General features: G+C 42.9%; 1 pseudogene; it reads right to left on the bottom strand.

The window, feature by feature from the left end:
* Positions 1-2,659: 2,659 nt before the first annotated feature.
* Positions 2,660-13,859, bottom strand: LOC148665535 (GTPase IMAP family member 9-like; annotated as a pseudogene).
* Positions 13,860-24,864: the final 11,005 nt, after the last annotated feature.

The raw sequence follows: 24,864 nt of genomic DNA on the forward strand, positions 1-24,864 counted from the left end.
ATCACCTTTAAAAGTGGAATCTCAAAGCAAAGTAAATACCCAACACTGATTGTCATGCTAATAAAGCACCTTGAATTAAACTGAGGGAGAGAGGGGGGAGGGCGAGCAAAAGAGCCAGGAAAGACAGGCAAATAAGATACACTCCACAGACATTCATAACAGCGACATATCATAAAACGTTTGCACATATAGTTAAGTTATTACTTGGTTTTCAAAGTGCAATGAAATAAAATATTGTTGTTTTTATCCTGTAAAGCGTTTTGAGAAGCCACCTTTAAAGGCGATACATAATAGCTCTGATTCTTATGGAATGTGTTCCGCCGGGGATTCAAAAAAAATATTTTTTTTAATCGCGTATCTAAGGAAAATAGCAGTATAACTTTGTTCATGCACAAACAGTGGCATGTTACATTATTAATTTGGGTGTCTCCTCTTGCCAGAAAGCTTTAAATTGCATTTTGAGTGCGGTTTTTGACTTTTTCTAAATTGCATCCCATAAATAAAGCTGATACATTTTAGACTTATTTTAAACTGTATTACAGCAGCACAATGGACAATGCAACGTAAATTGCAAAAATGCACTTGGAATCTGTCAAAGCCCTACTTTGTCAGGCATTTTCTTTTACTGCAACGGACATAAAAACTCTCTTGCTTTTAACAGAGCGTTTCATAATTTCTAACTACGAAAATTATTTAAACTGCGACACTTATCATTCATTCCATTTCATTTCATTCCATTATCAGTCTTCCATTTCTCCCTAAACATTTTAAGCATGAAAGTTTTATGAAACGGTACCCAAATATCAGATTGCTGTATAGAATGAATTTTAATTTTAAAAAATTATTTAATTTAACTAAAATTAAGCTGGAAATCTCGCCCCCTTCTGCTTTGAAAATACCTGTGAAACTGGTTTAATTCGTCACAGCCAGAACTCCCTCAGAGAGGGAGGTTGTACTCGTTAATGTCTTAGCCGGGACACATCATTATATCTCATTTTGTATTTCTATAAAAAAATCGTTTGCCCAGCCACCATTGCTGTTATTGTTTTTATCCTGTAAAGCGCTTTGAGGAGCACAGCTTTCTCACCACTTAGATTACTTTTTGATACCATCCTTACACAAAGCAGAAACTTCTTGTATTTTCCGATGACATACAAGTGGAAAGATTACAGATTTTAATCGTCTTTTTTCTGAACCAGGGAAAATCTGATCATGTTTCTCTAACAATAATACATTTATTTTACATATCACCTTTAAAAGTGGCATCTCAAAACAATACAGTAGATGTAAACCACAGATTACAAAGTAAATACCCAGACAAACGCAAACGTGTTTTTAATAAAATGCTTTTATTCATCCAGCAGAGAGAGAGCGTAAAACCTGGGCGTAACAGCTGTTCCTTTTTCTGACCACTCTCGCTCTGGATAAACGTCTCACCTGTCCTGTTCTTTGTTTTCCTAATTTGCCGATTATGCCTTCTGCGATCCACTCCTGCCCTCACACCTAAAGAAGACTATTTTAAATTTCTTTGCGCAGTCCATTGTGCAATTAACCCTTGTATGTGCTTTCCTTAAGGTGATGTCACATAAAGGTGATATGTTTTTATTATTGTTATAAACATGATCAGATTTTCCCCGGTTCAGAAAAAAAGATCTAAAGTATACTAGTTAAGAAAAAATAAATCTTGTGGGATTTAATCACAGACCATGTGACATGGGAGTCAGGAACCTAACCCACAGCGCCACCAGCAAGGTCACATGGAGAATGCTGAAAAGGCACTACAGAAACATTATCAACAGGCAATGTACAGCGTGTACTATTCTTGTGCTGCAGTACATGAATATAATTATATCGTAATTAATTTCTTTAGATACGCAATTCCATATTATATTCCCTTTTAATCAAATTCTAAAAGTATGTTTGTTGACTCCGGTATCTCGTTAGTTAAAGACTTCGATGCTTAAAATGTTTAGGGAGAAATGGAATACTGGTGTGTATGTTTTCTTTAAAGTACCGAGACCAGCCATATACTGTATGTTTATGTTCCAAAATTAATATTGTTTATGGCCTTCACACGCGTTACTGTATGCTCCTATTCTTTTTATGCTCAGCTACTAAGATTTCCCTTCAGTGGTAAAATTCCATATAAATATTCAATACTACAACGGGCACAGTAAAGACGTTTACTGTAAATCTTTTTTAACATGAGTATCCCTGTCGGTCAACCAATCACGTACCGTGGTACCGCGCGTCATCGTGCGTCACAATGCGCGACGCAGTAGCCAATTACCTCCGGTACGTGTCTGTACCGCGCACTTTGAATGGCTGCATCTGTAAATACCACCTATCCTTGTGTTACCTCCGCACTATCTGTAAATTGCAATTGTGTAATCTGTTGTATCCTAATGTTAACCCCTATAAATTCCTGTCCTTCTACACTTCTATCCCTCTTAACGAACCTTTAACCAACTCGTGGCGAAAGCATTTCAATGCCGACAACACTGCTGTTTGCTGTACTGTTCGTGCATTGATAAATAAGCCTAGATTATTGATTGATTGTTGGTCAGACAGTCTTGAGGAACAGATTACAGAGATTGATCTGCTGTGTGATGGATTAAATCTAATCTTCCCGATAGAAAACAGTTCAATTACAGCACAGAGGATTTAAACAGACACACATCTGTGTGCCACTGTTAGTAATACAGTACAGAGCGGAGCACAGTATTATTTTAATTCCTAACAGGAAACAAGATGGTTGAATCTCTGAGTTTGATGACCAGTAAAATCAGTGACTCAGTAATACAGCTTCAATCACACTCACTGTTGGGAGGGTTGAATTCTTTACTGTTCCTCCTCTTGACAGCCAGTCTGGGCTCCTCTGTCTCTTTCTCCAGCTCCTCTTCCTTCAGTGTCTTTCTCATCTTCTCCTTCAGCTCCTCTTCTCTCCTGCTTCACTCCTCCTCCAACCTCTGTCTGAGCTCCTCATCTCTCTCTCTCTCCTCAATCCTCTGTCTCAGCTCCTATGTCTCTCTATCTGTCCTCCTCCCTCTGTGTGAGTTCCTCCGTCTCTCTCTGTCTCTCCTCCTCTCTCTGTCTCAACTTCTCTGTCTCTCCCCCTCCCTCTGTCTCAACTCCTCTGTCTCTCTCTGTCTCTCCCCCTCCCTCTGTCTCTCTCTGTCTCTTCTCCTCCTTTAGCTTAATATATTTTTCTGGTTCAGTGTGTAGTTGCTCAATGTCAGTTGTGAAGTACAGCCCATTGTTTCCTGCCACCATGTCCTCTATCTTCTCCAGGAGCTCTGTGACCTGAGTGTGGTCGCCCCTGTTCTTGTTGTTGAGAACATGATACCTGTTCCCACATTTCTCCACCAGCCACTGGAGCTCCTTCCCTCCTCTCTCAATGCGCTGCTCAATGGTTGTGTTTCTAAGTGTGTTCCCCCAGGTGAACAGCACTATTGTGTGTTTCCACACTCTCTAACTGAGAAGATTGAGATGCTTTTCCACTGATCTCCAGTGGTCTGTTATTGAGTCCAGATTAATCTCCAGGAGGAGAGCGTTGGGTCCTGGTGGCACAGAGACACACTGGGCTGAATCACCTTTTTATTCCAGTCTAGAGTGTCCTCGAAAGCATGCTCCTGTCCACCTGAGTACAACTGAAAACAGAAATACCATTCTGGTGTGTTAACTACAGTGACCTGCCTCCCAGTTACTTCACCCTGTCTCTTCTCAAATTCCTCCATTCCTCTCTTAGTGTCAAACTCCTCTCTGCCCAGGATGGTGTTTCCTGCCGAGCTCCTCCCAGACCATCTCTCCCCCAGCAGCATGATCCTGATCTCTGAGAGACGCTGTGGTGCCTCATGGGAATCAGCCTGTTGCTCCCCTGTCAGAGAGAAAGATCACAGATTACCAAATTTTTATCACACATGGAATTTTTGTATCTATTCTCTCTCTAGACACATGTCCTTTGATGGTAGATGATTTGTTCTATTTTTTACTAAAATATATGGGGGGTCAAGTGACCAATTCAAGATGGCTGCTGAAATTTAAGCTCCGCCCCACCTTCTCTTTATTTTCTTTATTTTATTCAATCTCCCCCCTCATTGTTTACTCAGCTATTAACTGTGACACCAACATGTCTCCCAACCATGGCAGAGGCACAGGAAGTGCAAGATTTTCCTTTTTGTGTGAAGACCCGAGCTCACAGCACCCGGTCAGGGAGGAAAGAGCAGATGACAGATAAAACTCCCCAACCTGTAGAAACCTCTCACTGCCTGCAGGCACCCCCTGCTGGTGAAGATCAGGTCAACTTGTTCACCGCCTCAGAAAGCTCATTGATTGAACACAGTGCCTCACCACCAGCGAGGCCGAGACACAGAAACAGAGGGTGAGATGAGCAAAGGGCAGAACTGATGGTGCAAAAGTGTGAAAGTCATGGGCCTGACGTGGACTTCGGAGTTCCACACCACCTGTCGGATTCTTTCATGTGCAAGCTGTATTGAACTTGTATTAGATAGTTAATGACCGAGTCCACAGGTCACCAAGCCCCGAAGTGTGTTGGTGTGATTTCACCTCTTCCATCAGAGAGCAAATTCAGAATATTCTCATGGATTTCCAAAGCCAGTCAAACTATGCATGGGAAGCTACATCTGTTCATGTTACCTGTGTCCAAGATTCACATTATAGATGATCATTTCAGGACAGATGAGTCAAGAAATGGCAGAGGTCAAAGGAAAAATGGAGTTAGTGTCTAGGCCCTCTTCACAGTACTTAGTTTTAATTAGTTAACTGGTGTAGAACAGCCAGCTGATCGTTTATCCTGAAAGCGTGATTTTCGAGCACTTTCTCGATTTCAGAACTGAAAATCCATAATTTCTCGCTAAACCGACACACCGTGAGAAGAGAGAAAAGTTCAGAATTTTCTCCTGACCTTCGGAGCGGCCGTGCCGGCGCTCTAACCCGCTCCGGTCCGCAGGTCCGAGCGCAGTTCACATGAAATGAGCAGAACCGGAGGAACCGGCACTCAGGAATGCGGAGGAACTGGAGGCACCGCCGTAGTAGAGATAAAACGGTAGGAGAGCTGACAGGTGTGTCTATACGGAGGCTCTGTTTTAACTGTGCATGTGTAGCAGTTATTAAATTATATAAATTATATCAGCAAACAAATTTAAATGAAATGAATAATTTCGATATAATGTAATCTGCATTTTAATAAACACATGAGTGAGTGAGATATGTTTTGTGACGTGTTATACATGTTACATGTTGTTATGTGTTATACTGTACATGTGCAATATTTTTCTTATTTTTTTGTAATAGAATAATGTGCTGTGTTTTTCTTTTCTTCTCTCTTTTTTTGTTTCCATTCTGCTTAAATGTACAGGAGTGCTGGGTGTCCATAAAATTTTCCCTCAGGGGACAATAAAATCGTATCTATCTACTGTATATCATGATTAGATGTTACATCAGCTACAATCGTTTTTATACTGTGTGCTTGTTGAGATAGAAGGACTCATTACAGTCTATAACAGTACAGAATCATTTATATCTCATTTATATATACTGTGTGCTTGTTGTGATGGGTATCCTACAGACAGGACTCAGTACAGTCTATACCAGTACAGATTCATTTATATACACTGTGTGCTTGTTGTGAGGGGTATCCTACAGACAGGACTCAGTACAGTCTATAACAGTACAGATTCATTAATATCTCATTTATATACACTGTGTGCTTGTCGTAATGGGTATCCTACAGACAGGACTCAGTACAGTCTCTCTCTCCTTCCATCTTCCAGGTGAACTGAGGGGGAGTAGTTCCTATCCTCTCAGTGAATCAGTGACATGCCTTAGAACAACAACCACCACAAAACAAATCAAAGTCGAATCACAGCAAAAGACATACAACACAACCTTACCCACTGGAGCACACACAAACACAACACACACACAAACTGAAATACTACTTCAACTTAAATAGAGAAGCTGAGTATTTGACCAGGGTAAGAAACAGCAAAGAGGAACAGAAACTGAGGAAGTATTTCAGTATATCACAGCGAAACTTGAAAAAGGAAGATACCTCCACACTAACACACTGTGTCACGGATCTGTACTGACCAGCAGTCAGGACACTGGGGTCCTCACCCCTACTCTCACACACAGTGTCCTGGGATCTGTACTGACCAGCAGTCAGGCCACAGTCAGGCCACTGAGGTCCACACCCCTACTCTCACACACAGTGTCCAGGGATCTGTACTGACCAGCAGTCAGAACTTTTTTTACATTTATACATACTGTACGTGTCATTGTCAACACCCCTACTCTTACAATGTCCTGTCTGTGTCTGTGGTTTGTAACCTTTCTTATGTTCAGACAGATAAGGGAGAGAAATTGACTTTCATGTTTTATATTGACTTAATTCTCATGAGCCGATAATAAAAGAGAAAAATTGGCGCCAAAACCCGCTTCCGGCTCGTCCTCCGGATACCGCTGCTGCGCCGGTTGCTAAGCGACGCTCCGAGTTTGAGCGCTCAAGCTCCTCTCAGTGCTGTTTTAGTCCCAGGTGAGGAGCCGCTTCTTTCCTGGTGTAATGTTTCATAGCCGTTCAGGGACGCCAAATATGTAATCATAGCCATAGCAAAATTAAATGTAGTGGCTCTCTGAAGGCACCAGTTCTGTCGGGTTTGGGCATTTACTGGAACAATTCTTAATTGTAGCAGTAAATCACAAAGTTGATTCTTTTGATGGCTTTAGAATCAAACCATGCAACATAACTCAAACAACGCGCACACACAGGTACTAATACACGAGGATACATTTATGAATACATAGAATATGCATGTAAAACTAACAGATCTTATCGAGAGGGTTATCAGAATACAAAAGGTATATATTCAATCAGTTACAAAGTGTTACACATATCAAGAGGACATACATTCAGTATATCATTCATTTAGACCGTTTCGTAAATGAACTTGGTTATAGCTTCTACATTAGATACTCAAAACAAGTACATAACTCTTAGGAATTAAATTGATATCAACTGGTTGGGATAACAATTGAATTCTCGAGCTGTAATGCAGTGAAGTTGAATACTCATCCAATCTCTGGGGATTCAGATCTCCTGCGGGCACAAAGAAACAGTTGCAGGCTGTTGCTGTCCAATCCGCGCTCTCTGGCTGCGTGCCAGGCTGTGCTGTGCGGCTTGCGAACGTGCACTGCAGATGCTCACTGACCGGCTAGTTAGTGTTGGCTTTAACTAGCAAAGTTTGTGCACAGGAGAAAAGATTACTGTGGGTCCCAGCAAGTCAGGAAGAGGACCGGTTCGTTCCTGATGAAGAGCTAGTTCTGAATAGTGATTCAGCTGTCCACAGTTCTGACCTGTTCACGAGGCCTGCTGCCGGTGCTAACCTCGGGTGGATCCTCTGGTTACTCTCTGGCAACCTCCGCTCTAGACTCTTAGAACAAAGGAAAGTTCTGGCACTCGGACACACTGGCCGTTCCGTGGTTTTCCGGGCTGAGTCTCAGGATGGTCAGGAGGCGCTACGAGAATGTCCTGCCCTTGGGAGCCTTCTGCTTCTGGGCCATCCTGCCCTGGAATTCTCCTTTGAATTCCCTTTAGAAAAGTCCACAGAATTCTCCTGAATCTTCTGAATCTTACTGAATCTCTGTGTTGCCTGTTTTTACCTGGAGGAACTTCAGCTCGTTGATTGGCTGAAAGTTCCATGGGCATCAGAGTCCCACGTGGGTTACTCGGCCCTACCAGTCCCTGATTGGTTGATCAAGGTGAGATATGAGTCACTTACTCCTGACACTTAGTAATGCAGTCCAGATGTCCATCTGGCACTCCCTAGACAGATAGGCGCCAATGGATGACCATTGATCATGATAGCCAGGCTTAGCTAAGTGCATCCCCCTTTGGGAGCTTGTTTCTTATCAAAAGAAAACATCTTAAATCAGCCTGCATGAATAGTTTCTCTGTGGCTGCACCACAGAGATGAACAGAGAAATGGCCTAATTTGGGAAAGCTCAGAAACACTTAATTCTGCCTTATTAATAAGCCTCGCCGCTACACTGGAAATCCCAGGAATGACTTGGAATCCCCTGCCAGCTCCTTCCAGCGGGAATCTCCTGTGGGCTGGGAGGGATGGCTGAGGCTCTTCCCTGGTGTTTCTGCAGACGAGGGGAGTCCTGGTGTCCGTGTGGCAGCGCATCTGGTAAAAACACTCCCTGTGCTGTGTGTGTTGTGGGCTCATTACAGCTCATTCATTAATTACAGTTAATTAAGTCTTTATCCTGAGTGTCTTCAGTCGTGAACAAAAGTCCGTCCAGTTTCTATGCACTGTACAGTATAGGGTCACGTCTTTCACACTATTTTAAATGTGAAGAATGAAAACTCACTGAAATGAGCAATAAAACCTGAATTCACCAGAGAAACAGCAGAACTTATTCAAACAGAAATGTATTAAATACAAGTGTACTTCATCACTTGTTTATGTTTTAACACCATTTTGAGCTTCTTTAAGTCTGTAGTTTACATATAAATGTTTATTTATTAATACCTCGTATTGTATTTCGGTACCACAGCAGTTATATGAGCCTGGTGTTTTCACCCACGGCTGTTTTAAATAAGTTCATGCAGGCAGGTAGTTCGCTCTAAGTGTAACCCTGTCTGAACGCTTCACCATAGCAGGCAATAGCTTCTAGTTACGAACTGCAATTCCCATAACCCCCCTGGGCGACTTCCTGCGGGCGTCCTCACCGCGAGTCCCACACAGCCTAGTTTTTCACATGCTGCTCCTGTGATGTGATGTCGGCTTTCGCCTGTAGATGGCTCTCTACAGTCATTTTTAAATGGATTACTGTACATATCCTCAGTAAAGGGGAACATGTAACTATTGAGTGTCCAAATTGCATTTGTGTAAGAAACACATTGTAGAAAATTGAAAACCAATTAAAAAAAACAACAGTGAAACTTGGAGCGGAAAATCATTTCGTCTGGAAGAGAAGCAGGTTGATCTAAACTAGGAACAGCACAAACTTGTGTCCTGAATATCCTGCTGGAGACGTGAACAGGGAGCACCAACCAGCGGCTGTGTTTTCTCAACAGACAAAGCAGCGTGTGGTGAGACTGTAGCTGCCTGGAGATCTGGACTGTCCAGCTGAGCCCTGACCCAGGACGGCGACACAGGCGTTGATCATCAGTGTTAAAAGACAGAGCGTCATTTACAGGGTCAGACAGATGCAGACCGTCGGGGTCCGATCAGTTCAAACCGGTTAATTTCGTTTTGCACTGGAGCCCATTTTTGGAAACATTTTGTGTTCTGAGCTCTCAAAGCGCTCTGATGTTGCCCGGTACAAATATTTAAGAGCTTACTAGAGTTTATTAACTTTGAACAGTTTTAAAACTCTATTTTCTATTAGCTCTGAGGTCTTGTCACATTTATCCATTTTACTTTGAATGAACACATTATGTTCCTCATACTTTCATTTTTGCACTGGGAACGAGACTATAACTACTCCCCTCCACCACCACCAATGTGCAGCCCCACCTGCATGATGCGACAGCAGTCATAGTTCACCAGAACGCTCACCACACATCACTTCTCAGTGGTGAGGAGAACAGAGTGATGAAGCCAATTCATAGAGGGGGATTATTAGGAGGGCATGATTAGAAAGAGCCAATGGGAAATTTGGCCAGGACACCAGGGTTACACCACAATTCTATTTGAGAAATGCTCTGGGATTGTTAATGACCACAGAGAGTCAGGACCTCAGTTTTACATCTCATCCGAAGGACGGCGCCTGTTTACAGTATAGTGTCCCTGTCACTATACTGGGGCATTAGGACCCACAGAGACTGCAGGGTGAGCGCCCCCTACTGGCCCCACTTCCACCTCTTCCAGCAGCAACCTTAGCTTTTCCCAGGAGGTCTCCCATCCAGGTACTGACCAGGCTCACAACTGCTGGGCTTCAATGCCAGGTGCGAGTTGCAGAGTGATATGGCTACTGGCTATATTCAGATCGACTCGATTTCTCTCCTTCTCTTCCTGGTGATCTGAGGGGGAAGGACTTCCTGTAACACTGAAACCAATAAGTATGTCTTAAGTATCACTTCTTAGGGAATTCTGGTGTTTTTTGTAAATTGCTGTATTTCTTACTCTTGTCAATTCACACTCTTCACTGTGTGGTCAAGTTCTTGGTTATTAATGCTTCAGGTTTTAAACTTTCTGTGAGGAAAATCATACTTTATTTCTTTGGGACAATAAAAGATTTATCTCAAAGGATCAAATACACCTGTCCTGGGATCTGTACTGACCAGCAGTTGGGACACTTGGCTCCACACCCTTACTCTCACACACAGTGTCCTGGGACCTGTACTGACCAGCAGTCAGGACACTGGGGACCACACCCCTACTTTCACACATGTTGTGTATCTTAATAAAGAGACGTTCTTATATTATTTTAACTATTTTATTAACTACACAGATCACGCACTTATACCATATATTCCCGCCTTCTACTCTCCCGTTCTGTTGTCTCGCGATGTCTACTCACCTTACTACAACACACAGTGTCCTGGGATCTGTACTGACCAGCAGTCAGGACACTGGGGACCAAACCCCTACCCTCACACACAGTGTCCCGGGATCTGTACTGACCAGCAGTCAGGACACTGGGGTCCACACCCCTACTCTCACACACAGTGTCCTGGGAGCTGTACTGACCAGCAGTCCACACCCCTACTCTTACACTCTCTGACAGGGAAAACCGGAAAATTGCGTCTTCTTAGCCCCCAGCCAATCAGAGAGCACCACTGCACTGCCGGGGGCGGGCTCACTGAGCAGGTCTGAATGCCCATTGGCTGGAGGAGGGCTTGAGGCCTCGTTCTATTTCTCTTTCTAAACAGTAAACTTCTGTCTTTTTTTAACCAGTTTTCACAGGGCTTTCCTCAGATTTTGTTGTGTAGTCCGTTTTTAACTGTATTGCTTTCATTTCTATTATTTTTATGTCGGCTGTATTTCTTCAGTCTCTAAGAGAAAACTCCTTGATGAGGGTTTGTCGGGATTAAAGCGGTCAGTTCCGATATATTTCCTCGGTCCAGTGTGTAGCTTTTAATTCATTTTTTTTTTCATTTAAATGAAGTAGTCTCAGGAATGTTGTATCCTCAGTGCACCTGGAACTGTTCTGTGTTTTCAATGTGAATGTAAGAATCAATCATTGTGATGTGTAGAAAGTGTCCTCAGGTGTTACTTTAAGCGATGAGGTCACCATTAATGTGCTGATTTTTAAGAGGAAATCTATCCTCTGTTGTTGAACTGGTGAGCGAGTGAAGGTGCGGAAGTATGTGTCTGTAGGATTCTGAGCTGACTGTGCGGCCGGAGGTGTAGAAGTACCATAGATTTCTGTCTGAACAGGTTACATTTCTGGAGACAAGTAATGAACAGTTTGCAATTTTAAGCTTTGTTTTCTGGCAACGTAGGTTCTCGACTCCAGTTACTGGTTACCAGTCTGATGTAGAGCACCGGAGTGATAGATTCTATATTAGACCCGATTAGAAGCCCGTGTTCAATGTAGAAAACTGGTAATAACAACTAACAACTGCTAATCTGCAGGGCTGTACTGATTATTTTAATGTATTTCACTTTTGAAAAGAAACAAAATATCTGGGCAAGTAAAGGGACACAGGACAGACAGACTTAGTCCCACACAGAGACACACCGACACAGATACTCTCACACCAGGGCCAGTTTACCCAGAAGTCCATTAACCCATCTGCATGTCTTTGGACTGTGAGAGGAAACATGGGGAGAACATGCAGACTCCATACAGACAGGAAATAAACCTGTTGTGAGGCAGAAAAGCTATCAAATTGTGCCACAGTGCCACTCTCCTTGCTATATTTATATATTTATTCTTTTTTGCAGTTTTTATCATACAAATTTAAAAAAATGTTGTCCTGGGATCTTTCGTTTTCGTAGGAAAACATTCATTCTCCTGTTTTCTCCTGAAATGGCTTCATCAGTCTGTGCTCCTCCCCACTGAAAGATGCTGTGTGGGGAGAGTACTGGCACACCTCTGGCTGCTGTCGCATCATCCAGGTTGGTGCTAATGATTGGTGTTAGTTGTGGGATTCTCCATTACCTGTAAAGTGCTTTGAGCGGAGTGTCCAGAAAAGCGCTCTATATAGGTGTAAGCAATTTTTATTTTTATTATTATTATTAGTAGTAGTAGTATTAGTAGTAGAATAAGTATTTTCTGTCCAGAATTCAGCAGCCAGAATCATGAACAGGTCTTGTGCAGGTGATGACATTACTCCTGTCCTGGAGTCCCTGCACTGGCTTTCAGTCAGCTTTCAAAATCTTTATGCTCAGCTATAAGGCTCTGCGAGGGCCAGCAGCCATGTCACCCTGCAACTTACAATTTGCAGCCCACTGAAGCTAAGCAGGTGTGAGCCTGGTCAGTACCTGGATTGGAGACCTCCTGGGAAAAACTAAGGTTGCTGCTGGAAGAAGCTTTAGTGAGGCCAGCAGGGGGCGCACACCCTGCGGTCCATGTGGGTCCTAATGCCCCAGTATAGTGACGGGGACGCTATACTGTAAACAAGCGCCGTCTTTCGGATGAGACGTAAAACTGAGGTCCTGACTCTCTGTGGTCATTAAAAATCCCAGGGCGTCTCTCGAAAAGAGTGGGGGTGTAACATTACATTATTAATGGTTACATTACTTTGTTCTCCTCCCCTCCCCCTCTGACGGAAGGCGGAGCGACGCGCCAGTTGGAGTATTCTTGGTCGCATTTAATGGCAACGTCAGCTCAAAGATTTGGTTCAAACCACCAAATGGAGATGGGCGTGCTGACAAGCAGACCCTGTTGATGCGGGATTAACGCTAGGATGAAAGAGATAAGGCTCTGGGTGGCTAAACACCTTGGTACTTCATTCTCCGGTTTACTGTGTTAATTAATGAATGATCAATTAACTGATTGATGAGTGATTAATAATTAATTAATTTAATGAGCTGAGACAAGACCAAGAACTCGCCAGTGTCCAGTGATGCAAAATCTGAAGGCATTTGCTTCTCTGTGAAGTGTGTTCGTTAATCCCGTGAAACATGTTTATTTTAAAGTGAAGCAACAGTCACATGTATTTGTACCTGAGAACAGGAGGCATGTCTGTGCACAAAGGAGAGTGGGAGTGTGGAACAAGCTGCTCATTGTGTGAAGGAGAGTTTTAATTTCCCCATCCTAAATGTCCTACTGTATAGTTTACAATTGTGATCTTATTCTTTGTACTCTACTGATTGTGATAAGGTACACTAGGTGGGTCTTGTCTATATATCCTGAAGTGTCATGCCTGACATCCCTCCCTAGAGGGCGCTCCACTGCTCCCATTATTGTTCGTGTGATTTAGTTCTCCAGGTGTACCCTTTTAGTGTTATTATTTAAAGACTAGCTCCTCCAGTCCTTGGGGCTCATCATTAGGGTAAGATGTCGCGAGGCCTGCCTAGCACCAGGAAACCCTACGTCCGTCTCCTGAGGGCATAGGCCTCATCCCCGACACCTCCCGCTTCCTGAGCCCGGGGTCTGGAGGATCTCGCCCCGTCACCCTTTGACCTCCATGTTTTGTTTGTCCGTGTGCTCCCCCCTCCCGGGGATTTTAACTTTGTCACGTCCCAGGATGGATTTCTAGTTTATGGACTCTTGGACTGTGCTTTGACCTCCCCTTGGACCCGTTTGGATTTGGATGCCGTTTTGTCTTCCCCGTACACTGTCTAACGGGCCGTCACTAATATTTTGTGCACTATTAAACCCCTGTGTGTTCCTTTTTACCACACTTCCTGAATTCTCCAGCTCTTACCGCATCGCATAGGGTCTTCTATAAGATCTTACACGGATTCCAGTCCGTGTCCCTGACATGAAGTACAGACAGAAATACAGTGGTGTGAAAAAGTGTGTGCCCCCTTCCTGATTTCTTATTTTTTTGCATGTTTGCCACACTGAAATGTTTCAGATCATCAAACAAATTGAAATATTAGACAAAGATAACACAAGTAAACACAAAATGCAGTTTTTAAATGAAGGTTTTTATTATTAAGGGAAAAACAATCAAAACCTACATGGCCCTGTGTGAAAAAGTGATTGCCCCCCCTGTTAAAACATAAATCAACTGTGGTTTATCACATCTTTGGAAAGCTGAGTTCAATTTCTCTAGCCACACCCAGGCCTGGTTACTGCCACACCTGTTCTCAATCAAGAAATCACTTAAATAGGACCTGCCTGACAAAGTGAAGTAGACCAAGAGATCCTCAAAAGCTAGACATCATGCTGTGATCCAAAGAAGGACACAAAAAACCCCACAACAACATCCAAAGAACTGCAGGCTTCACTTGCCTCAGTTAAGGTCAGTGTTCATGACTCCAACATAAGAAAGAGACTGGGCAAAATTGGCCTGCATGGCAGAGTTCCAAGACGAAAACCACTGCTGAGCAAAAAGAACATAAAGGCTCGTCTCAGTTTTGCCAGAAAACATCTTGATCCCCAAGACATTTGGGAAAATACTCTGTGGACTGACAAGACAAAAGTTGAACTTTTTGGAAGGTGTGTGTCCCATTACATCTGGTGTAAAAGTAACACCGCATTTCAGAAAAGGAACATCATACCAACAGTAAAATATGGTGGTGTGTCTGGGGCTGTTTTGCTGCTTCAGGACCTGGAAGACTTGCTGTGGTAAATGGAACCATGAATTCTGCTGTCTACCAAAAAATCCTGAAGGAGAATGTCCGGCCATCTGTTCGTGACCTCAAGCTGAAGCACACTTGGGTTCTGGAGCAGGACAATGATCCAAAACACACCAGCAAGTCAACCTCTGAATGGCTTAAGAAAAACAAAATGAAGACTTTGAGTGGCCTAGTCAAAGTTCTAACCTGAATCCCATTGAGATGTTGTGGCATGACCTTAAAAAAGCAGTTAAGGCTCGAAAACCTTCCAATGTGGCTGAATTACAATAATTCTGCAAAGATGAGTGGGCCAAAATTCCTCCACAGCGCTGTAAAAGACTCATTGCCAGTTATCACAAACGCTTGATTGCAGTTGTTGCTGCTAAGGGTGGCCCAACCAGTTATTAGGTTTAGGGGGCAATCACTTTTTCACACAGGGCCATGTAGGTTGTGATTATGTTTTTTCCCTTAATAATAAAAATCTTCATTTAAAAACTGCACTTTGTGTTTACTTGTGTTATCTTTGTCTAATATTTCAATTTGTTTGATGATCTGAAACATTTCAGTGTGACAAACATGCAAAAAAATAAGAAATCAGGAAGGGGGCAAACACTTTTTCACACCACTGTATAAAACTTCCTCAAGATTTCATACCCTTGGATCAAATCTCCTTTGTCCTCGGCCGAAGAGATCCAGTTCTACCAAGTGAAACATTTAAAGATCTGAAGTAGATCATGTTGATTTAATGTGCTAAGGAAATGTTCAAACCTGTAAAACACACAGTTCTTCACAACAGTGTACTCATGAGGATATTTAATTCTGCTTAGGAGCAGCACAGATGCATACAGAAGAGTACAAATTAAAATATCAAAGTGGGACTGGAGCTCCTCATGGGGGAAAAAACAGTGAAAATCACATTGGAAAGAGTTTTCACTCTTTGCTCTATTTTTTTTTCAAAAAAAAAAATCTAAAAAAAATTATATTCTAAATTCCACAGTTGCAGAGTAGTTACAGAGAAGTCTTTAGGTCAATGAATTTAATTCTTTCAGACTTGAAAACTGAATGATGCCCATGTGGTGATTTAGGATTGAGGATTCAAAGAGGAGTCAAGGATGCTGTCTTTACACATCTAGAAGGTCTCAGGACAGGCCAGGCTTTTATCTGTAGATTTCTCCTTTCAGCCACACCTGTTAGTGGAGAGATTACTGTCAAGTGTTAATCTGGGCTTTACTACTGTAGGCTGGATCTTAGACTTTTTGACCAGCTGATCACAGAGAGCGAGGGTGATTGGTCTTATATCAGAGCAGCTGTGTTCTTCCACTGGTTCTCCTCAGGGCTGAGTCTCCAGCCCGAGGACAGACTTGTCATTAAAGGGGAGCTGCAACACTAATTTTCTATTTCAGGGTTAGAAAGAATCAGCACTGCTGAGTGCATTTCAAACCCCAATAAAAGTAAAATGGACACAGTTACAGTACATGTATAACCTCCAATTTTAAAATAATGAGATTTCTGTGATTACAGAATGAGGCAACAAAACCAAAACCTCCGGTGACATGTTGTGGCTCTATGACACTGTAAACAAGCAGGCTTTGTGAATACATCTCTTTTAACCCAATAATAATTACTACCAGAAATACTAGTTACTTGTTAACTCTGCCTGCCAGCAAATCATGTTGGAATATTTCTCTGCTGGAATGCTTGCTAAACAACCTGTTCTTATTCACTCGTTCATCACATTACATTAATCATCAGCTCGCAGTGACTAGTGACATGATACAGCTCTTCCTGCTCACAATTTACACAAACTCTCGACAGCACAGCACCTTAGAGTACTTTCACGCTTTTGTGCTTCATTCAGAATTCGTAGACCTTTTCTATACCCTCAAATAATTTATTTTGGTACCGAGAATTAATGACTGGTTTGAGAAATTGGGACTGCAATTCCCTTTAAGTCTGCTGATGACTCTGCAACTGTCAGTCTCCTTCAAGACATACACACTGATCATGTAACAACTCCTTCCTTCAGCTGAACGTGTCAGAAACCACAGACAAGATCACGGATGATAGGAAGCATCTCCAAATGAGATGACACAGCAGCTCCAAAACCACCACCTGCTGCGTGTGTTACAACGATGTCTTTATTCTACTGTAGCCTGGTTTGGTAACCTAAATACATGGAATGAAAGAGACTGAGCAGGAAAGGTAAAGTAACCAGCTAAATTAGTGGTGCAACTAGCAGACGTTTATGCACAAGAAGCCTTGCAGAGAGCCAACATAATCATTGACTGCCTGATCAACACTGATCAATATCTCTATCAATAAGCCAACAGAGGTGTGACAGCCTGGGATCCTGATCAACACTGATCAATGTCTCAATCAATGAGCTAACAGAAGTGTGACAGTCTGAGCTCCTGATTAACACTGATCAATATCTCTATCAATGAGCCAACAGAGGCATGACAGTCTGAGCACCTGATCAACATCTCTATCAATGAGCTTACAGAGGTGTGGCAGTCTGACCTCTTATCACACAGAGGTGTGAGTGCCATGACCACCCCTCACCCAGTCAATCTGAGCTCCTTGCCCCAGGGTGTCAATTTGGTCTAGTTGACGGGGAACGACAGCAATGGAGGATCAGGAGAAAGTAGATTTGTTTCCTGAGTTGTGAAGACCTGGCTTAACCCGGCTGGCTGAGGGCCTACCTCCCTTCAGTTGGGCCCATGCGACCAAGGAGGGAGGTGTAGAAGGGGGTGAAGGAGGTTAGTGAAAATTGAGCGAGGCAGAGGAAGAGGGCAACGAGTGGTATATTTGGAAGATGAGCACTTAAGTCAGAATTAATGCAAGTTGTGGCAGCTGAGTTTAAGGAATTCAGCTGCTTTCACCCCTCCTGAACTTTCATTGATTATTGCTTGTGTTGATGGGTTTGTGTTCATCGTATCCTTTCTTGTGTTGTGTCCTTCACCTGCCTAAAGCACACTTCCCATCTGGGAGAAAACAGTGAGTAAATAGAGTAAATGAGAAAGAATTAAATTGTGTTCAGTTCAGTTTCCTGCATTCCAGGATTTCACTGCGGAGCTCATGCTTTTTATTCCTGTAGAGATTTATCTCAGCTTCTGGTTTTTCTCCCTCTGGCAACAGTTTCTCATTGTTGGCGATCTTGGTGAGGATTTCGGCTACCTGTTTCATCTTGCTCATCGATGCAATCCTCAAAGCCCAGGCGGACCATCTCTTCCTCGTTACGGATGAGCAGCTCGATGTATGCAGCCGTGTACAGAGCGTTGGGCTTCACGGCAATTTCCTCCAGACTCGCCAGACAGTTGGAGGACAGCCTGATCAGCTGCATAATCCAGTCTTTGATCATCTCGAAGTCAACGATTTTCTCAAGCATCTCCTTCGTCAACATCAATTTGCCGGAAGCCTTAACAAAGTTGTCCTTTAGTTCTTTGACCATCTTCTTGACTTTCACAACTTCGTACTCCTACATCGTCATCTCGGATACGTGGTCAGAGTGGTGGCAGCGACCCGGGCAGATCACACAGTACCCTGTGTCATCCATGATGGCGCAGTCTTTGATCTTGTCTGCAGGGGGAAGGAAACATCCCGTGTGGCACGAAACCCGACAGGTGATGCAGTTCAGTGATGCTCGGATCTCAGACATGCCTTTGTAGCGGCGAGGTTTATTAATAAGGCAGAATTAAGTGTTTCTGTGCTTTCCCAAATGAGGCCTCATCTCTCTGTTCATCTCTGTGGTGCAGCCACAGAGAAACTATTCAAGCAGGCTGATTTAAAGATGTTTTCTTTTGATAAGGGACAGCTCCCAAAGGGGGATGCACTTAGCTAAGCCTGGCTATCATAATCAATGGTCATCCATTGGCGCCTATCTGTCTAGGGAGTGCCAGATGGACATCTGGACTGCATTCCTAGGTGTCAGGAGTAAATGACTCATATCTCACCTTGATCAACCAATCAAGGACTGGTAGGGCCGAGTAACCCACGTGGGACTCTGATGCCCATGGAACTTTCAGCCAATCAACGAGCTGAAGTTCCTCCAGGTAAAAACAGGCAACACAGAGGGTCTGAGAGAATTCTGTAGAATTCTGTGGACTTTTCTAAAGGGAATTCAAAGGAGAATTCCAGGGTAGGATGGCCCAGAAGCAGAAGGCTCCCAAGGGCAGGACATTCTCGCAGCGCGCCTCCTGACCATCCTGAGACTCAGCCCGGACAACCACGGAACGGCCAGTGTGTCCTTGTGCCAGAACTTTCCTCTGTTCTAAGAGTCTAGAGCGGAGGTTGCCAGAGAGAAACCAGAGGATCCACCCAAGGTTAGCACCAGCAGCAGGCCTTGTGAACAGGTCAGAACTGTGGACAGCTGAATCACTATTCAGAACTAGCTCTTCATCAGGAACGAACCGGTCTTCTTCCTGATTTGCTGGGACCCACAGTCATCTTTTCTCCTGTGCAACTTTGCTAGTTAAAGCCAACACTAACTAGCCAGTCAGTGAGCATCAGCAGCGCACCGTCGCAAGCCGCACAGCACAGACTGGCACCGAGCCAGAGAGCGCGGATTGGACAGCAACAGCCTGCAACTGTTTCTTTGAATCCTGCAGGAGATCTGAATCCCCAGAGATTGGATGAGTATTCTACTTCACTGCATTACAGCTCGAGAATTCAATTGTTATCCCAACCAGTTGATATCAATTTAATTCCTAAGAGTTATGTACTTGTTTTGAGTATCTAATGTAGAAGTTATAACCAAGTTCATTTACAAAACGGTCTAAATGAATGATATACTGAACGTATGTCCTCTTGATATATGTTACTCTTTGTAACTGACTGAATATATACCTTTTGTATTCTGATAACCCTCTCGATAAGATCTGTTAGGTTTATATGCATATTCTATGTTTTAATAAATGTATCCTCGTGTATTAGTACCTGTGTGTGTGCGTTGTTTGAGTTATATCGCATGGTTGGATTCTAAGGCCATCAAAAGAATCATTTTGTGATTTACTGCTACAATTAATAATTGTCCCAGTAAATGCCCAAACCCTACAGAACTGGTGCCTTCAGAGAGCACACTACACTGGAGTAGTCACTTAACATTTAACACTTAACACTTAACACTGACACCCTGTACAAAAAAGGTCAGAGCTGACTATTTTGATAGAGGTCCTTTGGTGTGTGTGTGGAACACTGCTACACATTTTTTATGAATCAGTGGTGGCAGCGGCCATCTTCTACACTGTTGTGTGCTGGGGCAGCAGCATCATGACAAGAGATGCAAATAGGCTCAATAAACTTATCAAGAAGGCTGGCTCTGTGTTGGAGCTGAGCCTTGACCCCCTGGAGGTGGTGGCTGAGAGGAGAATGCTGCCCAAGCTCACAGTCATCATGAACAACACCTCTCATCCGCTTCATGGGACTGTTATTAGGCAGCGGAGCACTTTTAGCAACAGACTGCTCCAGCTATGGTGTTCAAGGGAACATTTTCCCAGGTCGTTCCTCCCGGCGGCTGTGTGTACAGTATAACGCTGCCCTAGGCTAGGACTGTCAGCCCTTCATTTGCTCATCTATGGACAGCATGTTGCACTATTGGACTTTTTTAAACACTCAATCTATATTTACCTGTGCATATTTTGCGCATACCTATATATTTATTTTATGTTTATTTTGTATTACTGTATGTATTTTAATTTTTCGTCTATTCTGATGTTTGTTTTTGCTTGTCTTGGGCTGGGCTGTTGTAACACCTCAACTTCCCTTTGGGATCAATAAAGTCTTATCTATCTATATGTCTACTGTACTCTATCTGTACTGTACTGTATCTGTACTGTCTCAATATCTGAACTATAACTATATGTCTAATGTACTATATCTGTACTGTATCTCTACTGTAGCTGTATCTATAGATATATTCACTAGATCCATATTGTATTTATTTTAAACCTGTGTGCCTGAAGCAGTGCTGTGCAGTACTGTATCTAAATTGTCTCAGTATCTGTACTATATCTATATGTCTACTGTACTATATCTGTACTGTATCTCTACTGTAGTTGTATCTGTAGCTATAGATATATTCTCTAGATCTATATTGTACTGTATATATTATTATTGATATATATTGTATATTTGAAACCATTCCCAGTACCAGGACTGTACTCAATATCTGTACTACATCTATATGTCTGCTGTACTCTATCTGTTCTGTATCTCTACTGTAGCTGCATCTGTATCTACTGTATAAATATATTCCCTTCATTTTAAACCCTGTGCCTGTAGCAGTGCTGTGGTATGTGTGAGTGGTGTGTGTCAGTGTGTCTGTATTAACCCCCCTCTCTCTCTGTGCAGTGTTAATGTACTGGAGTGTCTGTATTAACTTTAACATCCTAAATTTTCATTTGTCTTAATTTAGACTGACATTTAGCTTTTAGGTTTTCTCTATCTTTTGTTTCTTGTCCCACAGAGCTGTTTAATTTACATTACTTGATGTATATTTTAAACTTATTGCACTTGCCCTATTATTGTGCTTGGAATGGCTTAATTCACCCTTTCCTGAATGTCTATGAGAAGCAGAGCTAGTGCTGTCTCTGGTGCGATCTTCTGCACCTGAAATTTCACTGTTTAAACAAATGAGAAATTGGATTACTCATACATCTACTTATTCTATGTAAACACGAAGTAGTTGTTCTCTGAAAAGGCTCTTTTTCTTGTTCGTTTTGGAGACCTTGATGAAACTGATCTGAGATGTTAAAAAGCATTTGTCTTCTATTTGTATTTATGTCCCTGAACAGTCACACGTTTCCAACATTCCTCTGTTTTGTGAGATTTTAACTTTATATTTAGGCTCAGATTTCAGCCATAAGTCTTACAGTAATTACAAGCAGTAAATACTGATGTTTTGCTCCCCCTGACCACAATAATACATTTGTATCATTGCTGGGATTCACTTTTTTCTCTCTGGCCCGCTGCGATTGGGACATGGAATGGTTAAACATGGCGCCAGAAGGAAGGGTGGGGGTCTTCCTGCTTCTGTAACTAAATGCCAGGAAAGGCTTAAGTGATATACAGAGCCAAGTAGCAGACAGTTGCAGAGAGCCAGGCGAGTAAATTTCACTTTGTTGTTGATACTTACACTTACGAAACTCTTCCAAAGAGTCATGTGACAGATTTTTGGCCCTGGTCAGTTGGTTAAATTCAACAATCTCCAGCATGTTAACCCTCCTGGTGGAAGAATTTTCACCTCGACAGTTTCCCAAGGCTAAGAAAGCCTTTATATATGCTTAAATTTTCACATGGAAAACTCTGGAACCCAGGTCTTTATAAAATTCAGGTTTTGGTATTAATATTGTGTATAAATAGTAATGGGTGGTGGGGTGGCTAAGGATCTGTGCTTGTGGCTGGAAGGTTGCCAGTTCAAATCCCACAGCTGGCAGAGGAATCCTGCGCTGTTGGGCTCCTGAGCAAGACCCTTAACCCAAGCTACTTCAGGGGCACCATATAAATGGCTAACTCTGCTCTCTGACCCCAAGCTTCTCTCTTCCTGTCTGTGTGTCTCATGGAGAGCAAGCTGGAGTATGTGAAAAGACAAATTCCTAATGCAAGAAATTATATAGGGCTAATAAAGTGATCTTATCATTCAGCACAATTTATCTTGGCAGTTCCCTTGGTTTCCAGAAATTTTAGGATGCCTGTCTGACCTTGTCAAAAGACTAAAAATGCCTGAGTGCATAGCTCAGCAGCACCAGGTGCTGACGAATTTCAGTTTCAGCAAACAATGTCCTGCTGTTCACACCACAGGCAGAGGAGCTAACAACAAAACGAAAGAAGAGTTTCACAAATCAAAGAAAGGTTGTGAAAGATCACGTGTACTGTCTGCTCCATAAAATGCTTGACTTCACCTTGGCAGGACTTTCATGTTTGCTCGAGTACCTATCTTGTATCAGACCTGGTTAAAGGTTGAATATGATGGTAGTCAAATTAATAATAACAAACAGATAGAATGTGGTTTCATATAGCACATATATGAAATTCCTTCCCTGTCTCCTATAAGCACTTTTTTACGTGGTACTAATTTATACTAATGATAAATTATTTGCTAAGAAGTCAAGTAATTATTGTTATGAATCATCCCTTCGAGAGACTCGGAGTGAAAGACAATTTCTCACAGAAACTCCAACTCCCCCAGACTGGAGGACACAGGTGAGAGAAACGGCCAGCATCGTCATCATCATCATCATCATCATTATTATTATTATTATTATTATTATTATTATTATTATTATTATTATTATTATTAGACCAGCAGAGGAGGGTTGTCACGGGGGGTTTGGTTGGTCCGGTTTCCATGACGACGGGCCCGCTGACAGTCCGGTGGCTCCGATCCGGATTCATTCCTCTTCAGTAAAAATCCACTGCAGCCTGACAGCAGGTTTGACAGGTCAGGTTCGTGTGGGTCTGCGGGTTGAACTGAGGACGGGAGAGAGCTGTCGGTGCAGAAGCACACGAGTGGACAAGAGCTGACATTAAAGTGCCTGGTCGTGTTTTATATATAGCGCCTTTAAAGGTGGCTTCTCAAAGCGCTTTACTGAATGACAACAACAATTGATAAAAAAATTGATACAGGATCAAACACAGTTACACTATCAGCTGCAGGTCTCCCAGGAGTTAAATAATAATAACTAAAGGTTATAATAAACATTAAAGGTTTGTTCTTGCTGAAAAGAGAAAACATAATGTTTCGGCTGTGGAGCCTTCTTCAGGTGTGAACTGTATCTATAGAGACATGTCTCTCCTCTTACCAGCAGGGAATAAAGCTGTTACTTGTTCAAGTGTACAAGAGCTGACATTAAAGCGCCGGGTCGTGTTTCTATGCCAGGAGCTGTTACTGAGGATCAGCTGGGAGTGTTGATGTACAGTACCGGAGCCCTCTGCTTGTGAGAAGCTGACAGGTGTGATACCTGCTGTATCTGGCGAGCTGCTTGTGTACTACATTACCAACAATACCCAGAAATGGAGGGTGGGAGTGAGGTCGATCAAGTAAAGACACACGAGTATTCACATCCCTTCTCCGAGTCTCTCTATTAATAAAAATACAAGAGCATTGCAGCAGGAATTGATGGCAGCTTCTATCAATGACGATTTGAAGTTTGCACATTTTAGTTATTTTTATTATTGTACCGCTCTTGGGTTCACGTGGGTATGCACCCTCACTGTTGCCACCTCAGATCAACCCCCCACCATCAGGAACTCAAGCCTTGGACTCCAGCATCACTCAACAGGGACCCAGCCAGTTGAGCTAAAGGTAGATCTCCCGTCAGCCCGACGGCTGCGGTCCCTGCTATTCACAGGGAAGGGCGGTGACGTCACAGCACTGGTAAGCCGGCTCGCACAACCTGCAATGTTGGCCGTATGCGTTTCAGTTAAACATGACTGTAGAGAGCCATCTACAGGGGAAAGGCGATATAACATCACAGCAGCAGCATTTAAGGTGGAACGAAAAACGCAAATAAGAAGCCAACTTCAGCCTCGTGGGGGAGTAACAGTCAAGAGATGAAATCTTTTTCTAATAAGAAATAAATAATCAATTTCTGGAAGGAACAACTCATTTTAAATTGTTTTCTTGAGAGTGAAGTAACGGGACACTTTAATCAGAAAGTGTTGCTGTAAAAAGCGAATTTCCCGGTTTTTATACTCGTTCAGAAACTCTCCCCTAAACACACGTTCTGTCTAAACACACGTTACAGGACTCCCGTCTCATGTGGAGACACATGTGGGGTCTTGTCAGGGCAGAAGTCCCACATTTTAAACCAGTTTAAACAGGGACTGGGTACAACCAGGATCAAGACAAGAACTGAGAGATTCATCAAGCAGTTTCAGGACTCTCTCCCACTGGTGTCCTTTTATATGTCTCTGTCCTGTTTCCTAAAAAAACCCACTAATACCCCATGTAGGAAAGAAGATTCGCTCATCACTCCCATTCTGTCCCGGTGTCGCAGTAACTGGGACTGAAGCAGACGGAGAGGAGACGCACACTTCCAGAACTTTCCTTCCTGCTCGGTTATTCCCGCTGAGCCCCAGACAGACTTTTCCCCTCCTGAGGAAAGAACATCTTCCCACACAAACAGCCCGTTTCTCTCGGAGACACCGGCAGCCCACA

The sequence above is a fragment of the Lepisosteus platostomus genome, chromosome 5 (genome assembly GCF_059453375.1).
Source record: "Lepisosteus platostomus isolate fLepPlt1 chromosome 5, fLepPlt1.hap1, whole genome shotgun sequence".
NCBI lineage: Eukaryota > Metazoa > Chordata > Actinopteri > Semionotiformes > Lepisosteidae > Lepisosteus > Lepisosteus platostomus.